Source organism: Dendropsophus ebraccatus, chromosome 9, assembly GCF_027789765.1.
Source record: "Dendropsophus ebraccatus isolate aDenEbr1 chromosome 9, aDenEbr1.pat, whole genome shotgun sequence".
NCBI lineage: Eukaryota > Metazoa > Chordata > Amphibia > Anura > Hylidae > Dendropsophus > Dendropsophus ebraccatus.
The window spans coordinates 25,076,551-25,094,477 of NC_091462.1; the positions used below are offsets into that span (position 1 = coordinate 25,076,551).

A 17,927-nucleotide genomic window follows, 5' to 3' on the forward strand; every position below is an offset into this window, starting at 1 on the left:
ATGAACGTCAATTATTTCCGGACGTTGCGCATAGATTTTAATGCAACACTTTTTTTTTTTACACTCAATACACCGGCCGTTGTCTTCACGTTGTGTAAACATATAAATGAAAAGCCCTGACAGGAACCAAAAGAGTGGAGGCAAAACCGACACTTTTCTGGCCTCTACTGGGTGATGGTGGTCTGTGGATATGCCGTAGTGGGGGACCAGAGATTTCCTGATGCATAAGGTAAATGTACACCAAAAACACGGTGTAAAAAAAAAAGGTTTATGTAAACCTGAACCTATTCTCCACATTTTTTGTGTCGATTCCACGGGCCGATTATTGGAAAAAAAAGTTAATTCAGTACTATGGCAGTACTGCGATGAAACGGCAACATGTGTGAACACAGCCTTAGGGAATTGCTATTTGAGCAATTGCCATTGATAATGCACTTGAAGGGTTAAAAATATATATCTATCTATCTATATATATATCTATATATATATATATATATATATATATAGATATATATATATATATTTTTTTTTTTAACAGGACAAGGTCTATTCCTTAGAGTCTAAACAATAAAAATAGCTGCCATGCCTCCTTTCACTGACACATCAGGCTGTGAGGAGGGAGGTCACTTTCCTTCCCGTGTCCTTGCTCTGTTGTTGCTTCAGTTTCTCATCAGCCGCCAGGAAGACGATGTAACCGCGCGCCATCTGGAGGCCGCCGGCGGTACTGCAGGGAGGCGGACCTGAGAAATCCCTGCTCACACACAGCGGCTTTGGTTGGGGGACAGAGCAGCCGGAGGGAGAGGGTGAGATCCCCAGGATCTGTGCACTGTGCTGGCGGGGACGGGAGAGCTCCACAAGGTGATGGTAACTCATAGGAAGGCTGGCACTCAGCTAGGAGCCCATGGGAGCAGAGATCATTGCAGCCTGCAGCTGTGCTGGGGGGGATTGAGAAGTTTGCAAGGACTCTTGAAGTTATAGCAGAGCTGGGAGAGTGTAGGGAGACAGCAGAAGTTTGCTGAGGAGCTGGGAAGTTGCATACAGGCAGTTAGTGTGTTGTATTGCTGGGACATAGTGAGTTATTGGGGTGTCCTGGGGGGGTTATACCAGACACCCTCTAAGTAGCATCCTCAGGACATTGCTACATTATAGGATCTGATACATATTAGTAAGTGATTGGGGTGTTCTTCATATCCACCGTCAGCCCTATTCATTTAATTGGGGTGTTCTTATATCTACTGTCACCCCCATTCATGAGCGTCAGGGTAAGAGGTTGAAGTTATTGGGGTCCTCTTATGTCACCCCCATTCATGAGAGTAAGGGTAAGAGGTTGAAGTTATTGGGGGGGTATCCTAAGAAGTGCCTAAGTCCCATCTCTCTGGATCTACAAGCGGCGTCCCTTCCTAAATCTTCCATTGGAAGGTGCAGTAAGCTCTCCCTAAGGGTGAGACATGCCCTGGCTGAACTCCATCTGCACCTCTCTCACCTCCTCCCTGTGACCCTCCCTTCTTCAATCAACCGTATCCGGCTTCCTAGTCTCCAGCCCCAGGTAAGACGTTGTGTGTAGCCGCCGTGTCCAATGCAGGTGCCTTGTCTGGGCAGATTCCTTTAAACGCTTCACAATTGAATCCTCAGGTTGTAACATTAGCTTTGGGCACAGGGTGGTGGGGGGTAGGTTATACCTGTGTGGCGGCAGCAGGGGGTAACGCTGTACAATGAGACATAATGATACGTTGTTTCGTTTGGTCTCCAGGTTGTAGAATACTTGGGCATTTTCACTTTAAGGCTATGTTCACACAACATACTTTTTTTTAATGAAAAGAATGGCCGTTGTTCTCAATTAAAACAACGTGGTTCTTTTTATAACGCAATGATTTGCATTGAAGTCAATGCAAACAACGTCCGTCGCTGCACACAATGTATGGAACGACGGCTGTCTAAATGACCGTCAATGTCCATTATTTCCATCCGTGGTCCATAGAATTTTCGTTTAAAACAACTGCCATTGTTTGATACTCAAAACGACGACTGTTCTTCATACGTCGCATGAACGTAGCCTGAAACAGTGATCCCCAACCTATTTCTTTGGATATCGTGCTGGGAGTTGTAGTTTTGCAACAGCGGGAAAGTCACAGGTTGTGTTAAAACAAGGGATCCTTTCCACCATGGATTTTGTGATCCCCGTAGATCTCACTGTTTACATAGCTGACCCCCCTCCTCCCTGTAATAGCGCCACCCTTGTCCATAGGCTTTGTCTGGTATTGCAGTTAATTCCCATTCAAATTGATGACGTGTAGTACCGGACTCTGCCCATGGTGAAGCACTTTCTAGGGGGAAAAAAAAGCAGATGTTTACAACAGGGATGGGTAACCTTGGGCCCTCCAGCTGTTGCAAAACTACAACTCCCATCATGCCTGGACAGCCTTCGGCTGTCCAGGCATGATGGGAATTGTAGTTTTGCAACAGCTAGAGGGCCCAAGGTTACCCATCCCTTGTTTAGATCACTGATTATAGGAAAGGCATACTGGGAAATTCCAAAACTTAAAAAGTTAAGGTGAAAAATTTAACTTTTCAGTTTCAGTTTTCTCAACCAACTGATCAACATTCCCCCAATGATCAGCGTCATTGTACCCACGTAGGAGGCAGTGGGGTATATATTTTTTTATAGGATTCCACTAGAGCAGGGTAGGGAACCTTGGCCCTCCAGCTGTTGCAAAACTACAATTCCCATCATGCCTGGACAGACAAAGCTCACTTTGGCTGTCTGTGCATGATGGGAGTTGTAGTTTTGCAACAGCTGGAGAGCCAAGGTTCCCTACCCCTGATCTAGGGCTTTGATCCCCCAACCTGTGGCTCTCCAGCTGTTGCAGCACTCTAACCTACACTGTATTCTTGACCTGCGGGTAGAATAGGGTTAATCAGTAGTCACAGGTTAATTGTTGCAAGCGGTGAGTCATTGTGCCTGTAAGGTAAGGATCCCTGCAGAAAGTGTGACATTTCAGGCTGTTATCCGGCTGCTGCGGAGAGAAGCGGGAGATTCCTGACATTCCTCCCCGGTGAGGAGGACTGGTGGCCAGTTAGGAGTTTTTGAAGAATTAATTGCCCATTTTAAGTGCTTAAAAGTAACTTCACAGCCCGACGAATGGCTGAAGTGTGCAATTGTTGGATTATAACCTGGAGGTTTCGGATTACGTTGCGGTGACCTAACTGCTGATGACTTGTTGCAGCATCACGTGTGAGTGACACCGAAGGAAACTGAAATGCAGCAAAATTTCTGTTTTGTGTTTCAGTTGAATCGGTTTTGCTTGACTTTTGTCTATATTTTGGCTGTGACGTATTGAAACAGTAAATTTTATTTTGAATCACTTACATTGTTGTAAGAAGAATTTAAAGGGAACCCGTCAACAAGAAAATGTTACCTAACCTTTTGGCATCATGTTATAAAGCAGAAGGAGCTGAACATATTGATATATAACTTTATGAAAAAAAGATTCAGTATAACGTGTAATTTATTGATTGAAATCTCTGATGTTTCTATGCTAAAGTGTCCAGTCCATTGAGTGACACCGCCCACTGGACTCCTTAACTCAGAATGAGCTGGCATTTCAATCAACATGTTACATGGTATACAGAATCTTTTTAAACAAAAATATATATTAATCTGCTCAGTTCTTCCTGCTCTATAACATGAATAGATATCACCGTCTTGGTGACAGGTCCCCTTTAAATATTACCGCCATATTGTGCCTATACAATACCTTCACAAAGGTTCCTCATAATTCATACCATTCAAAAATAATACTGCTATACAGTGTTTAAATGATGATGCTATACAACCTATAGGATGCCCTAACTGTTTGATAGGCCCATACTATAGAGGCTCACAAAATTTTGGTTGCAGTTCTTCTAGAGCAGGGATGGGGAACCTTCAGCCCTCCAGCTGAGGGCTGTTGCAGAACTACAACTCCCATCTGGACAGATGAATGGGAATTGTAGTTTTGAAAGAACTGGCGGGCTGAAGGTTTCCTCTCCCTGTTCATGAGAGAAGATGGTTCTTTACAGAGTCACCGTATGGCTTTGAGCTTTATCCCAAGGTGAGGACCATAATAACCAAGCTACTAAATATATAGAATTACCACCTAAATATAGAAAAAACACTAATCAAAAGATGTGCAAAAAGCATGAGTGATGAGTAGTGTTGAGTGAACTTCAGAAACGTTTGGCTGAACCCGAATGCTCGGCATTCAACTCCCGGCGTCTGGAGAAGTTGGATTTTCCTGGCAGCCCTAGGGCCACATCCAATTCATCTAGATGCTGGGAGTTTATGGCAGAGCGTTTAGGTTCCGCTATGTGGCGGAACCCAACACTATTCTGAAGTTCGCTCTACAATAGCAATTCGAGAACCATGTAAATGATTGTGATATTTAGAGTGCAGAACAGTTAGAAGTTCCTTACCTGGAGACAATGAATGGAGTGTTTAGATTTGACTTCCCTCCATCAATAAGAAAAGAGACTGTTCCTATTTCTGTTACCTTCTTATAGTCTGCTTCTAGTCCCTAAAACTCCTACCGAGGGGAACAGTTCCAATGTGGATCACCCTGTCCCTCAATCTAGTAGTCCTATGGTGTCCCGACAAAAGAATCAAATCTTCCGACCTGTTTCTGGCAGTTGTATATCCCAGACTCATCAGGGGACTAAGTAATGTGGCTAAAAGGGATGAAGAACTGGCAGTTCCTTCTGTCTCTGTGTTCCTAGTGGCATGACACGTGGCACCTGTATAGATGAGCCCTGAAGGCCACATTGAATGACTAGCTGTAGCACTAATAATTATGTAATTATGTGTAAGACACCTTTATAAATATCATTATGAGTGATACGTTTCTTTTCATTCTTAGAGTTGGCAACAAACAGCTGGCAACAGAAAACAGCAGCTTTGCGTCTTTATCATGGCAGATGTGAATGGAAGGTTGGACATGGCCGCCTCTGTCATGTTGTGCCACTATCTACATGTGTTCTGTAGCCAGACATTGACACATTAATGATGGCCGGGTATTTCCGCCTTCCTCTGTCACTGTGTTCTCGATAGGGACGACATACGTAAACCTCCCGTACACATTAGATTGCTGGCAGGATGCAGTGCAGATATAATGTGGGTTTGAGCGGCCAGAGGTCGGCAGGCATCTGCTCTCTAGGGGAAATTACAGAGTTGGCAGGTTCAGTGTCTGGCAGCCATTCCCCAGTCCCTTTCCCTCATAGCGGTAATATACGTGCTCAGCTGTGCCAAGATTCTCGCAAAAATTCCCCAAACCAGTATGAAATGAGAAAATCACATTTTGTAATATGTTTGGCCTAAAAACCTTTATAGCCATCTTCTTTGATCTTGGCTTGCCACAACGTGCCAGCGGTCCCAGTGGGGCTTGTGTATATACAGGCCTCAGTAGAATGTCGCACAGTCTCCTCATTCAGCTGTGATCTCATATATAGTGATGTGGTGTTCTATGGTATTTACATTAAAAATCAGCTTTTAGTTATGGTTACTCCATAAATATGGGAGCTCAGGAATAGGCCGCTGCCAGATGCCTCCTCTTCTGTTGGGGTAGAATAGAGAGATCCTTATACACATTAAAGGGGTAGTCCCATCTAGGACATTCAGGCATGTCCACAGGATAATATATACTCGCCTGCCTTGCTGCTGCCATTTTGATGTTGCTTTGTGCTCTCCACTTCCTATGACAAGTTGCCTAACAGGAACTAGCGACTCACAGTGGGGGATCAGGGCCAGGGAGTATGGTTTATTTTTTTTATTTTTGTATTTCTGCAGTACTTGGACTCTCTCTCTCTTTATAAATATAATCAGGATGGATGGGGCTGGGGGACAAGTGAGGGTTCCAGAGGTGGGACCTGCATTTTTCTGACATTTATGGTATATCCTGCTTTTTACACCCAATGTTTGCTGTAATTTTTTACATCTTTCATGGTGCAGGAACAATAGTTTAGCGTGTTTCCTCGTGTGAACATCTGCGGCCAGAGAGAAGGCGAAGATTTATGCGCCCGCTGGATGGCAGGCACAGGTTAGGCCCGATTCACTAAGAGGCACACCTCTATTAGTGAATCTGAAGGGGCATTCGGGGGCGGGGCCTAATATAAGACTGGCCCCCTTCTACACTGGTCTTTATAAATGTCCCCCTAGATATTTATGACAATAATGGATGTGAGCGGTCAAATGAACAATTCAACTAGTGGCTGGTGTAAATGCGGCTTTTACTAAGCGCTGGTTGACTTGCTATATGGTTGAATAGTGTTCGGAAACAATCTTATAATTGGATTATTTGTTCATTCCCTCTAAAATTGATGGGTTTGGCCAGTTTTATTTTGCATTGATATAGAAACACGGTATGGTCAGATGTCCTACGTGAATGGCCGGTCACTCTTAGTTATAATGAAGAGCCCTCTTGATGTCCTCCGGCTTCCACTTGGTTCCTTTACCATCAAAGGCTCGTACCAGAAGCTGACGACAAGTTCAGTAGTCACTGCAGAAATATTCTCTGCGTCCATACTTGTTATCTGCTTGGTCCTTTAGACGTGTTCCTGGATGTAGTGGTGACATGCAGCATCCACTGATATAACATTGTGATGTTGAGTCATAGAACAGTGTTTCATTTCGACTAAAATTTTCCATGGGAACTCTGCCAGCTTTGGGAGTGGATCTGCCTTATCATGGTGTCAGCACATATAAGGCTGATGTCCTGATGGGCAGAGGAAGCTTGGGAAGTCGGTGCAGGTCTCCTGAGGTGTCATTACCTGGAGTAGTGTTTACTGAAAACATTGCGACAAGGTCAGCCGAGCCCCTTTTATCTACAACTTGTGTGAAGTCTTGTCTTAACAAGATCTGGAAGACCTTGTGAGTGTCTCGGCATAGGGCTGTGTGGTGACCCCTACCATGTATGATGACATTGTGTCCCCTTGAATCACTTCACGACTGGACAAGTGCAGTAGATGAGGTGCCAAGTCTCTTGTGGGCTGCTTCCCGCCACCTTCCATACAGACTAATGGCCTCTTTATAACTTTCATGTGGTTACAATTTAAAAAGTAAGAGGTTTTCTCCGACCTGTTTTAGTCATACTTGTGCATTTTGTCTCACTTTGGCTGGTACCGTCAGATGAACTCTAGACGTGGCTCCGTAATCTTCTGCATAATTTTCTTGTTCTCACATTTTGAATTTGAGTTGTGTAATGTGGCCACTTATTCCCGTAGACTAGGACCAGGCGGCTGACCCTCTGCCATGTTCTTTTCTGCCTTGAAGAACTGTGATTCTGCTCCCAGGTAGTTTTTTTTCTCTTTTGTCCCCCCAGAGATTATTGTATATTTATTGACCTTTACAGAAGCTCTTGTCCTTGGTGAATTCACAGCTAATGTTGTCTGCTATGCTGTAATGTCAACCAGTGCCCTTCTGTGGTCACCAAGGGATTAGGCAAGCTATAATTTGCCTGATGTACATGGCAGGTTTCAACAAGCACTCTGTATGATGCAAATATCTATATAGAGCAATTCTAGCTACTGTTTATTTTACACTCTATGGTGCTGGAAGCATTTCTTGTCCATTTTGGACAGCCCCTGTGTGTTAACAATCGGTTTGTTATCTATGGCTCCTTTAAGGTAAGTACTCTTTGGAGTAGCAGCTCCAGAATTGAGTACTTGCCTCCACTTTTTCAAGAAGGAAAATATTTTCTCTAAAAGGGATCTGCCTGGGATACTTACCTGCCTGAGTCTCCTCCACTGCGATTGTGATGATGCCTTGTCCCTGCTGCTCACCACTTCCTGTGACTTACAGATGCTTCAGGAAATGGCCACCTAGCCTCTCATTGGTTGAGGTGGGTCACTGCTGCAGCCAATGATTGGCTGAATGGTCATTTCCTGCATGTCAGCACCTCACTGGAAGCAGTGGGAACCTAAGCACTGTCGAAACAACAGCAATGGGGGATTGAGTATGGATTATTCTTTAAGTTTACACCATCCAGTTCCTTTTTAACTGAAACTGAAATCTAGAAAACCTAGCAGGTATTGAAAAGTTTCCATATAACATAGCTAGAATGTCAATTAGGGTGCAGGTCACCAAGTGGTACATGGTCATGTCTTTTTGGCTAGAGCTGGAGCAGCTCATTTGTAAAGTTTCTGTATGAGGGGTGTTCTGAATTGGACCCCACTCCTATGATGTCCGTGTACGCTATGTAGGTATATGGAAAGCATTTGCCCAAATGGATCAAGCCAAGCCGACATTGGGTGTCTATGAATGGGACATTGTGGTGCGGTCATCTTTAGCTCTTCTTGCGATCATTATCTTTCTCAAGGAACCTCTAAAGAATGGTCATCAGTGTTCTTTTCTTTGTGTTCAACACAGGAAACTGCTGATCTTGCGGTTCCTTATAGATTGATTTAGATAAACTTCTTGACTGTCACATGCAAGATGGAAGGTCTGATACATAGAGGACAAGTTTCTGCGTCTAAATGGTGAAATCTGTCAGTGAGATCATTCACGTTTCAGCCACAAATGACGGCCCCATCGTCTGTTCCCGATGATCTCTTGTTTTACGAGCCTGTGACAGTGTCTGTCTGCTGCTTCTTGAGTCACTGGAGACTTTCGGTGGAGGGTACGGCAGCGCTGCGGTAGACCTCTGTGATGTACGGCTCTGCAGTAACATGTACCAACAAGAATGCAGGTCTGCCCCAGTAAGTATTCACCAAACCAATAACAATAAAGGTCTGTTCCGTAAATCCCCTCCAGCAGTCTGTGTGCGAATTATGTTTATTTTATCACGACTAAAATATTCATGAGCTAACTCATAGCAATATAATGTATCACTTCTCTCCTGATTGTTGGCGCAAAACGAGACTTTTTGTCTTGTCTGCAAAGATAGACGTACACACATGTCATCCGAGATGATGAGTTGGAAGGTGATCGGCCTATTGTCCATCGGACACAAAGTGTCTTCTACATGTAAGTGAAAGGGATAAAGATAAGTGAACTCGACGAAAGTTCAGGTTCGCACGAACCTGAGCGATCTGCATCTTTATCCTGCTACCCGGTGAAGGTAGGCTGTATCCATAGGCTGTATCCATGTTGTCCATTCAGTCCTCGGGCTGCATCTACCTTCTCCAAGCAGCAGGATTCAAATGATGATTGTTCGGGTTTGTTGAAACCCAAACTTTCGGCAAGTTGTCTCATCCCTAGAAAAGAACCATCTAACTTGAGCACGAGACTTTAAAGGAGATATTTAAAGGGAGACCCTGGAATGATCCATAGTAGAGAGTATCATATGGATGACCATTGCTATTTGGCCACTGGCTTCAGTCAGATTTAATTAGAGAAGCAACACCTACACGGTTCAGCTCGTTGCCGCAATGGCCCCCATTGTTGTTCTATTATGTACCACCTCATTCTGAAGGTCACAGTATGGTGGAGAAGTTAATTTGATGGCATCAGTGACCTTTAGTAACCCATATAAGAAATTACATGTGACTCTATCGTAAGGGACAGGGAAGGAGGACCTGTTGCCCTACGGCTGTTGCAACACTACAATTCCCATTGATTGTCCAGGCATGATGGGAATTGTAGTTTTGCAACAGCTGGAGGGCTGCAGGCTCCCCTTCTCTGTCCTAAATGACTACTGGGCCCACGTGAGGCCCAACATTTGCCCATGCTGGGAAGATTGGAAACCAGTTGTTTCACACTATAGAATGGAGGAATCACTATACTAGGGATCAAAATGGCTTCCAAGTAGGTTGTCCAATTTTACCACCCAAGACTGGAAGGGCCTGGTATTTGTATTATACTCTTTCACGTATTCTCCACCTGCTAATAATGCAATTCCAAGGTAATGGGGTCAAACAGGGCTGGGCCACCTCCTAGAACCACATGGCTTGCCACTGTTATGGAAAGCCCTGGCCACCACTTACATACAGTGTATATGAAATGCATAGTGCACATGGCTTGTTGTTACTACTCATTGCAGCCATAGAAATTTTCCAAATTTCTGAAAAACTTCATTTAAACTTTTTTTTTTAAATGAATGTGCTAAAACCATAATGTAATAAAAACCTTTAAAAAAGAACATCAAGTTCTAAGTATTTAAAAGGGGGTAAAAAAAATTCGGGAGGCCAGACGAGTATTTCCTTAAATAAGTTCCTGTGAATAGAAAATGTCTGAAGGATGTGACAGACAAGTATGTGTGACCTGCAGTGGATCAGAATGTGAGGCCTAAATACATTGCAGCCCATTTTAGTTCTAAGTCGATTAAATGAGTCCGCCTTCTGACCTCATGGAACAGACTGTGTTTTTTCTCCTTCTAAATCCAATTTGCCCACCCAGGTGCCACAGAGAAGCTTAGGATAAATAGCCAGAGATGTTCACTTGGTATGCTGAATGTGTTTGTTTTAAGCCAAGGTTGTCGTATTATAAGTATGAAGAAACTTTTAAGAGTTTTCTGGAAGTCTTCTCCAGATATTGGAGCCACAGGATCGCTTACTGATGATAATCAATCAAGTATTTCTTTTAAAGGGGTGCTCCGACATCAGGTAAGAAATATACAAGCTGTAAAAGCATATAGCATTGATTGCTTACTTGTGCTTACCTGTCTGCCCTAGTTCAGAAACCACCAAAAATCTATTTATTTAGCGAAGGAGGGGGGTCTTAGTTCTGGACTACCAGTAATAAAGCTCTCAGAATACATTGCTTTTTCCCGATTTTTGCCCAAATCTGCTGCAGAACATCTCATTTCACTGTAGACTTGGTGAGGTTGCAGCACCTGCTGTATTCACTCCCTGTTTACTATTTCTGTAGCACCATTCAGCAAACTGCATCATGCCTAAAAGTCCCTATAAAGATATATACAGTATGTATCTGTTTATATGACAGGGAGAGGATGATGTAGACCGGGAGGACTGGTCAGAAAAGGTGACATCACTCTGGGGTTATAGACAAGATGATGTGTTGTCTTGGGGAGGGAGAGGAGGCGGGCAGCTGGAGACAATACACATTTTTGTGCCCTGGAAATTTAGGCCACATTAGGCCACATCTCATTATAGTTCTGCAGCAGCTGGAGCCCTATGGGTTGTTGCTTCTTGTTAATATTGGAGAGGTGTAAGTCGTGTTAAAGCACTGCTGAATAATTGAAACCTTCCATAATAGAGATGTTTGGCTCATAATCGCTGAAAGTGTTTCATTCGAGACCACAAACTAAGGACAGGTGTGGTGCTGTGTAGAAACCGGCTATATTTTTCTAATCCTGGATATCCCCTTTAACACATAAGGGGAGATTTATCAAACATGGTGTAAAGTGAAACTGTCTCAGTTGCCCCTAGCAACCAATCAGATCCCACCTTTCATTCCTCACAGACTCTTTGGAAAATGAAAGGTGGAATCTGATTGGTTGCTAGGGGCAACTGAGACAGTTTCACTTTACACCATGTTTGATAAATCCCCCCAGCAGTCTGCAACAAAATTTTTACTAAAATCTACATGGATTTTCATGCAGATTTTTTTTCCCCCTGGAAGTAATCTGTCTAGAGTGCATTTACCCTACTGGGTGCCCAACATCCTTGTTTTAGGGTACAAACTCACTGGGCGGATCCGCAGCGAGGACCTGCTGCGAATCCCTGCCTTGTACAGGCTATGAGCAGACAAACTCGCAGCAGGATGCACATCCTGCTGCGAGTTTGTCCGCAGCCTGCTCGCAGCAGGATGCACATCCTGCTGCGAGTTTGTCCGCAGCCTGCCCCGTTAACCCCTCCGCCGCCGGAGTGTATACATCACCTGGTCCCCGCTCCGGCTTGTTTCGGGGCTCCCGTTGTCTTCACGTGCCACTCAGCCAGTCAGTGCACTGCGGCACTGATTGGCTGAGCAGGACGTGCCAGGAACCCCCAAAGCAAGCCGGAGCGGGACCAGGAGAAGTATTCGCTCCGGCGGCCAGTGGGTTAACAGGGCGGGCTGCTGACAAACTCGGGGTTGGCTTTAGTTTCGGCAACAAAGTAATCTACCCCAAAACACCACTTTTATGGTGGGTTATCCCCATCTAGACCTTTGAATATGCTATAAATAAGGTTGTTGTTGGGAAGTTGAAAAACAATTTGATCCAAGATTAATGCCAGTCCCAATAACCAGGTTGTAAACTGCACTATGGGCATGAATGCACTTTGGTTAGTGTATAAGGTGAAAGAAATGAGAAAAAGCTGCAAGTTCTGGTAATGACATGGCGCGTTTCATGTTTTCTGGTAATTACACGTTACGTTTTGGTTTGGTTCTTGGCTTCTGAGCCTGTTAGCAAATGACAGAACATGGCTTTGTGATGTGTGAAGGCTTAGAAGTCTTCACTTTACAGGGCCGCTACTGTAATTACCATCTTTTCTTATCTTCTAACCAGTTTAGTATATTGTATAGTACATTGATTCTAGGTTCTCGGCCTGTTATGTGTAGTATAGTATATGTTAATAGCCTCTTTGGGATCAGCGACCCTCAACCTATAGCCCTCTAGCTGTTGCCTGCGGCTGTCCGGGCATGATGGGAATTGTAGTTTTTTTCATAAGCTGAAGAGCACTACTCTAAATGAGGCCTGACAGGGCCTGCACGGAGTAATGCTTGTCACGTGTGTAGGAAGCGTGTTAAGCACATGACTGGCTATATGGGTTATTACATATTTCGTTCTGTCTGGTGTTATAAGTAGTTGAGGACGTTTTACACCGTCTATATCTGAATTTCACAGTTGTAAACATTTGACGACTAATCTGCCGAGAACGTATTTATTATTCATAGAAAAATCCAATCTTTACCAAAAGGCTTTATTAGCTAATACAGAGATCAGAGCTTAAAATCTGAAGCCGATTTAGGACAGTAGAGAACTGTGCCGCTGATCGATACAGTTTACAGAGCGTGGTCAGAGCCGGAACAATGGATGCAAACCCTCAGCTGCGAGAAGGGCTGACAGCAAACAGAGTTCTTGGAAGCAACTAAGGCTTATTAGTCATACATATGTTTGTTAGTTTTTTGGGCAGAAACGAAGCCTAAAATGTTGAAAATGATGGAGCCTCATTTTTTTTTTGCACAAAAATGTGCAACTTTTCTCAGTATTTGCTGGTTTTGAAAAGTGGGTGTAGTCAATTAAGGGTGGGCGTTGTCTTCCATTTTAGGTGGAAAGTATTATATAAAAGTTAAAAAGTTACAAAGTTACTTATTGATTCATTCTTACTAATTGGCCAGCACTGTTATGCCTCCTTGTGGCCCCTCACAGTACCCCCCCCCCCCCCAGTGCTCCCCATACAGTAAAGATCCCTCACACAAAGTATTATGTCCTAACATGCCCCTCACATACAATAGTGTCATTACACATGGTAGTATTCCCCCATAGTGCCCCCCACACACAGTAGTATTCCTCTATATTGCCTCCCAAACAGTAGTATGCCTATATAGTGCCCCTTGTACATGGTAGTATGCCAGTATAGTGCCCCTCACACACAGTAATAGGCCCCTATAGTGCCCCTCACACATAGTAGTATGTTCCTATAGTGCCCCTCACCCTATAGTGCCCCTTACGCACATAAGTAGTCCTCTATAATGCCCCTCACACAAAGTATTGTGCGCTTAGTGTCCCTCACGCACAGTAGTATGCTCCTATAGTGCCCCTCATATATGGTAGCATGCTCCTATAGTGCCCCTCGCATGGTAGTATGCCCCTATAGTGTCCCTCACGCATAGCAGTATGCCCTTATAGTGTCCCTCATATGGTAGTAGGCCCCTATATTGCCCCCCCACACAATAGTATGCCCCGACCCCTATAGTGCCCCTCATACATGTAGTATATCCCTATAGTGCCCCCCACACACAGTAGTATGCTAGTATAGTGCCCCTCACACACAGTAGTATGCTAGTATAGTGCCCCTCACACACAGTAGTATGCTCCTATAGTGCCCCTCACACACAGTAGTATGCTAGTATAGAGCCCCTCACACACAGTAGTATCCTAGTATAGTGCCTCTCACACACAGTAGTATGCTAGTATAGTGCCCCTCACACACAGTAGTATGCTCCTATAGTGCCCCTCACACACAGTAGTATGCTAGTATAGTGCCCCTCACACACAGTAGTATGCTAGTATAGTGCCCCTCACACACAGTAGTATGCTAGTATAGTGCCTCTCACACACAGTAGTATGCTCCTATAGTGCCCCTCACACACAGTAGTATGCTAGTATAGTGCCCCTCACACACAGTAGTATCCTAGTATAGTGCCTCTCACACACAGTAGTATGCTAGTATAGTGCCCCTCACACACAGTAGTATGCTCCTATAGTGCCCCCTTACACACAGTAGTATGCTAGTATAGTGCCCCTCACACACAGTAGTATGCTAGTATAGTGCCCGTCACACACAGTAGTATGCTAGTATAGTGCCCCTTACACACAGTAGTATGCTAGTATAGTGCCTCTCACACACAGTAGTATGCTAGTATAGTGCCTCTCACACACAGTAGTATGCTAGTATAGTGCCTCTCACACACAGTAGTATGCTAGTATAGTGCCTCTCACACACAGTAGTATGCTAGTATAGTGCTCCTCACACACAGTAGTATGCTAGTATAGTGCCCCTCACACACAGTAGTATGCTAGTATAGTGCCCCTCACACACAGTAGTATGCTCCTATAGTGCCCCTCACACACAGTAGTATGCTAGTATAGTGCTCCTCACACACAGTAGTATGCTAGTATAGTGCCCCTCACACACAGTAGTATGCTCCTATAGTGCCCCTCACACACAGTAGTATGCTAGTATAGTGCCCCTCACACACAGTAGTATGCTAGTATAGTGCCCCTCACACACAGTAGTATGCTCCTATAGTGCCCCTCACACACAGTAGTATGCTAGTATAGTGCTCCTCACACACAGTAGTATGCTAGTATAGTGCCCCTCACACACAGTAGTATGCTCCTATAGTGCCCCTCACACACAGTAGTATGCTAGTATAGTGCCCCTCACACACAGTAGTATGCTAGTATAGTGCCCCTCACACACAGTAGTATCCTAGTATAGTGCCCCTTACACACAGTAGTATGCTAGTATAGTGCCTCTCACACACAGTAGTATCCTAGTATAGTGCCCCTCACACACAGTAGTATCCTAGTATAGTGCCCCTCACACACAGTAGTATCCTAGTATAGTGCCCCTCACACACAGTAGTATCCTAGTATAGTGTCCCTCACACACAGTAGTATGCTAGTATAGTGCCCCTCACACACAGTAGTATGCTAGTATAGTGCCCCTCACACACAGTGGTAATATACAGCCATTTTTTTCATGAGTGTTTTTTTCCCCTCACACAATCAGATGGAATCCAGGAGCAAAACAGAATAGTAGTATGTTACACTCCCCTGAGGTATTTCCTTTCTTCAAGGGAACAGTAAAATGCCATATGGAGACATAAGACGACACATGGCGTGTCTGTGGTTTCATATTGCTGTCTTCTTGTCATATGTGAATGCATCTCTTATAGGGATCGCATTGTAACAAAGTCAAAAACCGTGATCCATTCCTCCCGTTATATTGTTCTTTAATTTTGGAGGCGCTTTGCACCTCCTCTAAACAAAGGTTTGTTGAATGATGATCCATTGGGTGTGCCGGGATAAACTGAGAAAGAACAATATACATAAGTGAGCTCTATATAAACATCCTTGTTGGTATGCCAAGGTGATGAAAAGTTCCAAAATACCAGACCCTGGGGGTAATAGGAGCGCTCTTCACTGTTTACCTGCATTTTTCACATAGACGTGAGATCAGACCTCGACACATACTCTGTGCCAAGAAAGCAAATCCTCTTCTGTTTACAGTGATGTCAGTGTATATCTGTCCAATAATGATGTCAGTGCGCTCTGAGCATTGATAGATGTAGCCATTTGCTAGTGGTGCCGTCATCTAAATAAATATATGCTCAGATAGTTTTAATTAAATATATATATACTGGAATTGTATTATACATAGAGTTCTTTTTGAGAGTCTCTGGATAGGTACTCCTTCTGTTAAATCATTCTTCAATTATAGTCATTGTGAACTGTTAGGGTGGGTTCACACTACGAAATTCTCGCGGATAAACTCCGCGGAATTCCGCAGCATGTCCGCGCGCCTTTCTGCCGGCTCCATAGACACCATTCTATGGGCTGGCGTATTCTGCTATCCGCCGAAAGAAGTGACATGGGTTTATCTGCGAAAATTCCGTAGTGTGAACCCACCCAAATCTTAAAGGCTCTGCTGTTTAGTTACTCGGGGGCGGGGCTATCTAGGTGAGGAGCGTAGTGAGAAGACCTATAATCTATTATACTATGTCCACTCTATCCAAAGGTTGGGTTACAATCTCACCACCAACTTATCACACTGCTTTTGTGCCTATTGCATAGTGGTGTTACACTCTAATAACTCTAACTATGTATTACAACTAGAGATGAGCACAACTGGAGTATGCTTGGGTCCATGTGAACCCGATAATGTAACATTAAATTACTGGTGGCTGAGGAACGTGGATGCATCCCTATGGAGTCCTGGAAAACACGGATACAGTTAATGGCTCTGTCCATGTTTTCCAGACACCCAACTTCTTCAGAGTTCTTCTAAGGCCACACGCTTCGGTTTGGATGGACCCGAACATTCTCGAATTACACTCGTCTTTAGCGAACACATCAAATTCAGTCCATGAAATAGTTTCGATCATACTGTACTATCCTTGTTAGAGATGAGCAAATTTACAGTAGGATAGATCCCAGATTCCCAGGACTGGATCCATCTTTTCCCAGCACCCGGGGACGAGCAGCATGGAGCGGAGCAGACTTCAAAGCCTGCAGGTTAATGAGCAGAATGCAGATAGGAATGAAGCGATTTGCTCCGTTCCTTTTGTAAATTCGCTCATCTCTTATCCTCATTGTAGTGGCCAATTCTTACCAGCCATATCATCCTACATACAGTATAGTTGTACCATATTACTATTTACTTTGCCAGCCATAATAGTCACTGTATCCTTAAGGTGTACCTGTTCTTATTTTAAAAAAAAAAAAAAAAAATTGCCAAATCATAGAGATATGTCAAAAATTTTGACCACTCCAGGTCTGAGTGCTCAGACCTGTACCGATCGGGAGATAGAGTGGCGTGTCCAGTCTCCGCTCTGAATAAAAAATAAAGAAAAAGAGTCAGACTTATAATAGACTCCTATCGAGCTTGACTCGGTCTTCCCCCCCGCTCTGTCTCCCGATACGTACGGGTCTGATCGCTCAAAACTTTTGGTGTGTCCCTATAACATGTCAAAAGTTTTTTTTTTTTTTTATAACAACAGGTACACTTTCATTTGTAGCTCCCATGACTACATCGCTGAGACAGTGGTTTCGTATTTTGATGGTACGACTTCCATCCTTTTAGACTGCATCTGATTTGTCTTGTTTCTCTTTCTTTTATGGATGTCGGTATTTTTTAGATTCCGGAATGTTGCTAGTGTAGCCTTAGGCCTAAAAAAAAGTACCTGGCTTCCCTGCCTGGGTGACTTTCCACTATAACCATCCATCAGGCCTTTCCTGGTAAGGGGTTAAGGTAAATTTACAGTGTGTTACGAGGCAGGCACGGAAAGCGCCCAACAACACATGATGCGGTAAATCTAAACCATATGGGACCAGGGGAAAAAAAAGAAAGAAAATCTTAACTGTTTTGTGTAAAACCCTGGTCCCACATTCCTCGTAGACATTTCACGATGATTGCTTTTCATTACCCACACACTGAAGTAATATTTTTATGATTCTAGGGAGTACTTAACCCACAGGAAAAAAACATTCGAACCTGGAGACAATTATGAAAAATGTTGAAAATAAAACAAGAAGAAAAAAAATGCAGCCAAAATGATATTTTATTTCCTT

The 17,927-nt window shown here is 43.9% G+C and overlaps 1 protein-coding gene across 2 annotated transcripts in view; it reads left to right on the plus strand.

Annotated features, from left to right (window-relative positions):
* Window positions 1–752: 752 nt before the first annotated feature.
* The window catches only part of TANC1 (tetratricopeptide repeat, ankyrin repeat and coiled-coil containing 1), a 190,287-nt gene continuing 173,112 nt past the window's right edge, over window positions 753–17,927 (plus strand). Inside the window, exon 1 of one of the 2 annotated variants that reach the window (XM_069982743.1) lies at window positions 753–1,546. The gene's annotated coding sequence lies outside the window, so the exon portion shown is untranslated. The remainder of the gene's footprint in view (window positions 1,547–17,927) is intronic. The other variant, XM_069982737.1, reaches the window with a different exon arrangement.